The sequence below is a fragment of the Tasmannia lanceolata genome, unplaced genomic scaffold, assembly GCF_043159265.1.
Source record: "Tasmannia lanceolata isolate RefF3 unplaced genomic scaffold, GAP_Taslan_0.1 ptg000036l, whole genome shotgun sequence".
Taxonomy (NCBI): Eukaryota; Viridiplantae; Streptophyta; class Magnoliopsida; order Canellales; family Winteraceae; genus Tasmannia; species Tasmannia lanceolata.
In genome coordinates, this window is record NW_027518713.1 from 7090001 (window position 1) to 7097500 (window position 7500).

Here is a 7500-nt window from a genome sequence, read left to right on the forward strand (position 1 = left end):
TTGCACACAAGCCTTGGACACTAGCCTTGCACACAAGCCATGCGTACAAGCCTTGGGCACTAGCCCTGCACACAAGCCTTGGGCACTAGCCTTGGACACTAGCCTTGCACACAGTCCTTGCACACTAGGCATGCTTGGGGGGCAGATCCAGCATCAAGTGGACGGGTCTAGGCATTCTTGGGCTCAGATCCCGCATCGTCTCGTCGCGTCTGGGCGCAGATCCCGCATCGTCTCGTCGCGTCTTCAGAAGTCGTCGCTAACAGCACCTTTGGTTGCCACTGGTGGTTAGGCTGGTTGGTTGCGCAAACCCTATAGGAGGGTGGCATGCTGGTGGGCGTTTTTGCCCGGATAGGCACTAGAATGTGCAGATTTTGGGCGTTTTTGCCTGGATAGGCTAAGGAATGGGCATGCTTTGGGCGTTTTTGCCCGGATAGGCACCGGAATGCTTGGCCTTGGCTTGTCCTAGCAGGGCATTGCTGGGTTGGGCTCCCTTGGCCTTTTGGGCGCCTTGGACGATGTCTTGCGAAGACCATGGGCACAAGGCCATGGCATATGGTGAGGAAAGGACCACGGTTGCCAAGGTTAGGCACCGGAATGCTTGGCCTTGGCTTGCCCTAGCAGGGCATTGCTGGGTTGGGCTCCCTTGGCCTTTTGGGCGCCTTGGACGATGTCTTGCGAAGACCATGGGCACAAGGCCATGGCATATGGTGAGGAAAGGACCACGGTTGCCAAGGTTAGGCACCGGAATGCTTGGGCTTGGCTTGCCAAAGCAGGGCATTGCTGGGTTGGGCTCCCTTGGCCTTTTGGGCCCCTTTGACGATGTCTTGCGAAGACCATGGGCACAAGGCCATGGCATATGGTGAGGAAAGGACCACGGTTGCCAAGGTTAGGCACCGGAATGCTTGGCCTTGGCTTGCCCTAGCAGGGCATTGCTGGGTTGGGCTCCCTTGGCCTTTTGGGAGCCTTGGACGATGTCTTGCGAAGACCATGGGCACAAGGCCATGGCATATGGTGAGGAAAGGACCACGGTTGCCAAGGTTAGGCACCGGAATGCTTGGCCTTGGCTTGCCAAAGCAGGGCATTGCTGGGTTGGGCTCCCTTGGCCTTTTGGGCGCCTTTGACGATGTCTTGCGAAGACCATGGGCACAAGGCCATGGCATATGGTGAGGAAAGGACCACGGTTGCCAAGGTTAGGCACCGGAATGCTTGGCCTTGGCTTGCCAAAGCAGGGCATTGCTGGGTTGGGCTCCCTTGGCCTTTTGGGCGCCTTTGACGATGTCTTGCGAAGACCATGGGCACAAGGCCATGGCATATGGTGAGGAAAGGACCACGGTTGCCAAGGTTAGGCACCGGAATGCTTGGCCTTGGCTTGCCAAAGCAGGGCATTGCTAGGTTGGGCTCCCTTGGCCTTCCGGGCGCCTTGGACGCTGTCTTGGGAAGACCATGGGCACAAGGCCATGGCATATGGTGAGGAATGGACCACGGTTGCCAAGGCTAGGCATATAGAGAGGAATCGCATTTTTGCCCGGATAGGCACCGGAATGCTTGGCCTTGGCTTGCCATAGCAGGGCATTGCTGGGTTGGGCTCCCTTGGCCTTCCGGGCGCCTTGGACGCTGTCTTGGGAAGACCATGGGCACAAGGCCATGGCATATAGTGAGGAATGGACCACGGTTGCCAAGGCTAGGCATATAGAGAGGAATGGACCACGGTTGCCAAGGTTGCGCAAGTTTTGGGCATTTTTTGCCCGGATATGCCCAAGTATGCCCCGATAGGCCCGTTACGCCCCGGTATGAACGCGTATGCCCGGATAGACTCGGTATGCCTTGGGATACATGCGTATGCCCCGATAGGCTTGGTACGCCCCGATATGCGCACGTGTGCCCCAGTAGGGCTCGGTATGCCCCGGTATGTACGCGTGTGCCCCGATAGGCCCGGTATGCCCCGATAGGCCCGGTATGCCCCGATATGCACACGTGTGCCCCAATAGGGGCGGTATGCCCCGGTAGGTACGCGTGTTTCCCGTAATGCACGTTTCGCTGATCTCCCCGCATATCCCGCCCCTATATGTAATACTTACTTACTTACTTACTTTCTTTCTTGCTTGCTTGCAATGGTCGGGAGTGCCCGGCATGCCCCGCTGCAGAGACCAAGGGCGCAATGACTTGGCACCGCGGATGCCGGGACTCCGGCACTTCCCGTGGCACTGATGGTTGGTTCCAAAGACAAAAGGCCGTGCAAGGCCACCGCACCGCGGATGATTTTGCTCGTGCTGGCGCCTTTGTGTGGCCAAAGAACATGCGCGAATGCTCGTGTCGGAAGGGTTGGTGTCCTGGCCCCGTCGGGTGTCACGAATGCTCGGTTGCGAAGACCATGGGACCAAAGCCATGGCACGTCGGATGATGGCTCCAGCTGGCGCCCCGGCACTTTCTGTGGCATTGATGCTCGGTTTCAAAGACAAACGTGCGCAGGGCCAGGGGACCGCGGATGACTGCTCGTGCTGGCCTCGTTGGGCGGCATTGATGGTCGGTTGCAAAGAAAATGCGCGATTGCTCGTGTCGGGGACTGGCAAGCCAAGGCCAAGCGAGCCATGGCAACGCGGATGATGGCTCCAGCTGGCGCCCCGGCACTTTCTGTGGCATTGATGCTCGGTTTCAAAGACAAACGTGCGCAGGGCCAGGGGACCGCGGATGACTGCTCGTGCTGGCCCCGTTGGGCGGCATTGATGGTCGGTTGCAAAGAAAATGCGCGATTGCTCGTGTCGGGGCCTGGCAAGCCAAGGCCAAGCGAGTCATGGCAACGCGGATGATGGCTCCAGCTGGCGCCCCGGCACTTTCTGTGGCATTGATGCTCGGTTTCAAAGACAAACGTGCGCTGGGCTAGGGGACCGCGGATGACTGCTCGTGCTGGCCCCGTTGGGCGGCATTGATGGTGTGTTGCAGAGAGCATGTGCGATTGCAAGTGTCGGCCGGGTTTGGGTTCCCTTGGGCTTTCGGGCGCCTTGGACGCTGTCTTGCGAAGACCATGGGCACAAGGCCCCGTCCTGGCCCCTTGTTCGATTCGCTCTCGTCTTGCGCTTGCTTCCAAGGTCCTCCATGACCTTCCCCATGGCCTTGCTAGATCCCCCCCATGACGCATGACCTCTGTCCGTTGATTGGTTTTGAGTGCACACCATGCGCGGCTTGGCACCGTGTTGTCGCGTGAGTGGCATTTGGATCGTGCATGGTGCACCGTGTTGTCGCGTGAGTGGCATTTGGATCGTGCATGGTGGTGGGCTACCTGCCAATGCGCACAAGCCTTGCACACTAGCCTTGCGCACGAGCCTTGCACAAAAGCCTTGGACACAAGCCTTGCGCACAAGCCATGCACACAAGCCTTGCACACAAGCCATGCATACAAGCCTTGCTCACAAGCCTTGGGCACTGGCCCATCGCACTAGCCTTGCACACAAGCCTTGCGAACTAGCCTTGGGCACGAGCCTTGCGCACTAGCCTTGGGCACTAGCCTTGCACACAACCCTTGGGCACTAGCCTTGCGCACCAGCCTTGCCCACAAGCCTTGCACAGCAGCCTTGCACACTAGCCTTGCATACAAGCCTTGCACACTAGCCTTGCACCCAGGCCTTGCTCACTAGCCTTGGGCACTAGCCTTGCGCACTAGCCTTGGGCAGTAGCCTTGCACACAGACCTTGGGCACTAGCCTTGCGCACTAGCCTTGCCCACGAGCCTTGCACACTAGCCTTGCACGCAGGCCTCGCACGCTAGGCATGCTTGGGCAAGCAGCTCCCGCAACAAGTCGGCGGGTGTAGGCATGGTTGGGCGCAGATCCCGCATCGTCTCGTCGCGTCTGGGCGCAAACCCGTCGCGTCTCGTTGCGTCTTCAGAAGTCGTCGCTAACAGCACCTTTGGTTGCCACTGGTGGTTAGGCGGGTTGGTTGCGCAAACCCTATAGGAGGGTGGCATGCTGCGGGGCGCTGGAATGCCCAGGTTTAGGGCGTTTTTGCCCGGATAGGCACTGGAATGTGCTGGTTTTGGGCGTTTTTGCCTGGATAGGCTAAGGAATGGGCATGCTTTGGGCGTTTTTGCCCGGATAGGCACTGGAATGGGCTGGTTTGGGGCGTTTTTGCCCGGATAGGCTAAGGAATGGGGCATGCTTTGGGCGTTTTTGCCCGGGTAGGCACTGGAATGCCTGGCCTTGGCTGGGCATTGCTGGGTTGGGCTCCCTTGGCCTTTCAGGCGCCTTGGATGCTGTCTTGTGAAGACCATGGGCACAAGGCCATGGCATATAGTGAGGAATGGACCACGGTTGCCAGGGCTAGGCATATAGAGAGGAATGGACCACGGTTGCCAAGGTTGCGCAAGTTTTGGGCATTTTTTGCCCGGATATGCCCAAGTATGCCCCGATAGGCCCGTTACGCCCCGGTATGAACGCGTATGCCCGGATAGACTCGGTATGCCTTGGGATACATGCGTATGCCCCGATAGGCTTGGTACGCCCCGATATGCGCACGTGTGCCCCAGTAGGGCTCGGTATGCCCGGTATGTACGCGTGTGCCCGGATAGGCCCGGTATGCCCCGATATGCACACGTGTGCCCCAATAGGGGTCGGTATGCCCCGGTAGGTACGCGTGTGCCCCGTAGTGCACGTTTCGCAGATCTCCCCGCATGTCCCGCCCCTATATGTAATACTTACTTACTTACTTACTTTCTTTCTTGCTTGCTTGCTTGCTTGCAATGGTCGGGAGTGCCCGGCATGCCCCGCTGCAGAGACCAAGGGCGCAATGACTTGGCACCGCGGATGCCGGGACTCCGGCACTTCCCGTGGCACTGATGGTTGGTTCCAAAGACAAAAGGCCGTGCAAGGCCACCGCACCGCGGATGATTTTGCTCGTGCTGGCGCCTTTGTGTGGCCAAAGAACATGCGCGAATGCTCGTGTCGGAAGGGTTGGTGTCCTGGCCCCGTCGGGTGTCACGAATGCTCGGTTGCGAAGACCATGGGACCAAAGCCATGGCACGTCGGATGATGGCTCCAGCTGGCGCCCCGGCACTTTCTGTGGCATTGATGCTCGGTTTCAAAGACAAACGTGCGCAGGGCCAGGGGACCGCGGATGACTGCTCGTGCTGGCCTCGTTGGGCGGCATTGATGGTCGGTTGCAAAGAAAATGCGCGATTGCTCGTGTCGGGGACTGGCAAGCCAAGGCCAAGCGAGCCATGGCAACGCGGATGATGGCTCCAGCTGGCGCCCCGGCACTTTCTGTGGCATTGATGCTCGGTTTCAAAGACAAACGTGCGCAGGGCTAGGGGACCGCGGATGACTGCTCGTGCTGGCCTCGTTGGGCGGCATTGATGGTCGGTTGCAAAGAAAATGCGCGATTGCTCGTGTCGGGGACTGGCAAGCCAAGGCCAAGCGAGCCATGGCAACGCGGATGATGGCTCCAGCTGGCGCCCCGGCACTTTCTGTGGCATTGATGCTCGGTTTCAAAGACAAACGTGCGCAGGGCCAGGGGACCGCGGATGACTGCTCGTGCTGGCCCCGTTGGGCGGCATTGATGGTGTGTTGCAGAGAGCATGTGCGATTGCAAGTGTCCGCCGGGTTTGGGTTCCCTTGGGCTTTCGGGCGCCTTGGACGCAGTCTTGCGAAGACCATGGGCACAAGGCCCCGTCCTGGCCCCTTGTTCGATTCGCTCTCGTCTTGCGCTTGCTTCCAAGGTCCTCCATGACCTTCCCCATGGCCTTGCTAGATCCCCCCCATGACGCATGACCTCTGTCCGTTGATTGGTTTTGAGTGCACACCATGCCCGGCTTGGCACCGTGTTGTCGGTTGAGTGGCATTTGGATCGTGCATGGTGGTGGGCTACCTGCCAATGCGCACAAGCCTTGCACACTAGCCTTGCGCACGAGCCTTGCACAAAAGCCTTGGACACAAGCCTTGCGCACAAGCCATGCACACAAGCCTTGCACACAAGCCATGCATACAAGCCTTGCTCACAAGCCTTGGGCACTGGCCCATCGCACTAGCCTTGCACACAAGCCTTGCGCACTAGCCTTGGGCACGAGCCTTGCGCACTAGCCTTGGGCACTAGCCTTGCACACAACCCTTGGGCACTAGCCTTGCGCACCAGCCTTGCCCACAAGCCTTGCACACCAGCCTTGCACACTAGCCTTGCATACAAGCCTTGCACACTAGCCTTGCACACAGGCCTTGCTCACTAGCCTTGGGCACTAGCCTTGCGCACTAGCCTTGGGCACTAGCCTTGCACACAGACCTTGGGCACTAGCCTTGCGCACTAGCCTTGCCCACGAGCCTTGCACACTAGCCTTGCACGCAGGCCTCGCACGCTAAGCATGCTTGGGCGAGCAGCTCCCGCAGCAAGTCGGCGGGTGTAGGCATGGTTGGGCGCAGATCCCGCATCGTCTCGTCGCGTCTGGGCGCAAACCCGTCGCGTCTCGTTGCGTCTTCAGAAGTCGTCGCTAACAGCACCTTTGGTTGCCACTGGTGGTTAGGCGGGTTGGTTGCGCAAACCCTATAGGAGGGTGGCATGCTGCGGGGCGCTGGAATGCGCAGGTTTAGGGCGTTTTTGCGCGGATAGGCACTGGAATGTGCTGGTTTTGGGCGTTTTTGCCTGGATAGGCTAAGGAATGGGCATGCTTTGGGCGTTTTTGCCCGGATAGGCACTGGAATGGGCTGGTTTTGGGCGTTTTTGCCTGGATAGGCTAAGGAATGGGGCATGCTTTGGGCGTTTTTGCCCGGGTAGGCACTGGAATGCCTGGCCTTGGCTGGGCATTGCTGGGTTGGGCTCCCTTGGCCTTTCAGGCGCCTTGGATGCTGTCTTGTGAAGACCATGGGCACAAGGCCATGGCATATAGTGGGGAATGGACCATGGTTGCCAAGGTTAGGCAATATAGAGGGCGGTGGGCGAGTAGGCCATGGCGTCACTTGTTTGCCCGTGTTTGCTCCCTGTGTGCGTTGTTTGGTTTTGGGAGCACACCTACCTTGCTAGGCTCGGCGGCTTACCCCTGCCCTTGTGGGTACTGGGTTGCACGTCTGTTTGCAACCCTATGGCTTGGTTGCTGCTGGCTTGGTTGGGTAGTTTGCCTCCGCCAATGCGCACAAGGGTTCCTTTTCTTCGTACCTGTGAGCTTACCTCCCTTGTTCGATTTGCTTTCCTATTGCGCTTTCTTACAGGGTCTCTCCAATGAGCTCCCCCCCCCCATCTTTGTCCTGGGCCTTTTGCTAGATCTCTCCCCTTCCCCCATTCCATTCGCCATCGTTTGCTTGCCTCAACCGTGGGGGTCTCCACTCTTGGCTTGGTCTTCGCTCGCATTCTCTTTTGCACGGAATTCCTCGTCCCGTGTGTCCCTTCCCCCTTCCCCTCTAACTTCCGCGCACAGCGGGTCGCCTAGCAGTGCCATTTCAGGCCCCATTGCTAATAGCAGTTGGGTCGGGGAGACAATGTTTGGCAGGCACCGTGTTGGCGCGTGAGTGGCATTTGGATCGTGCAT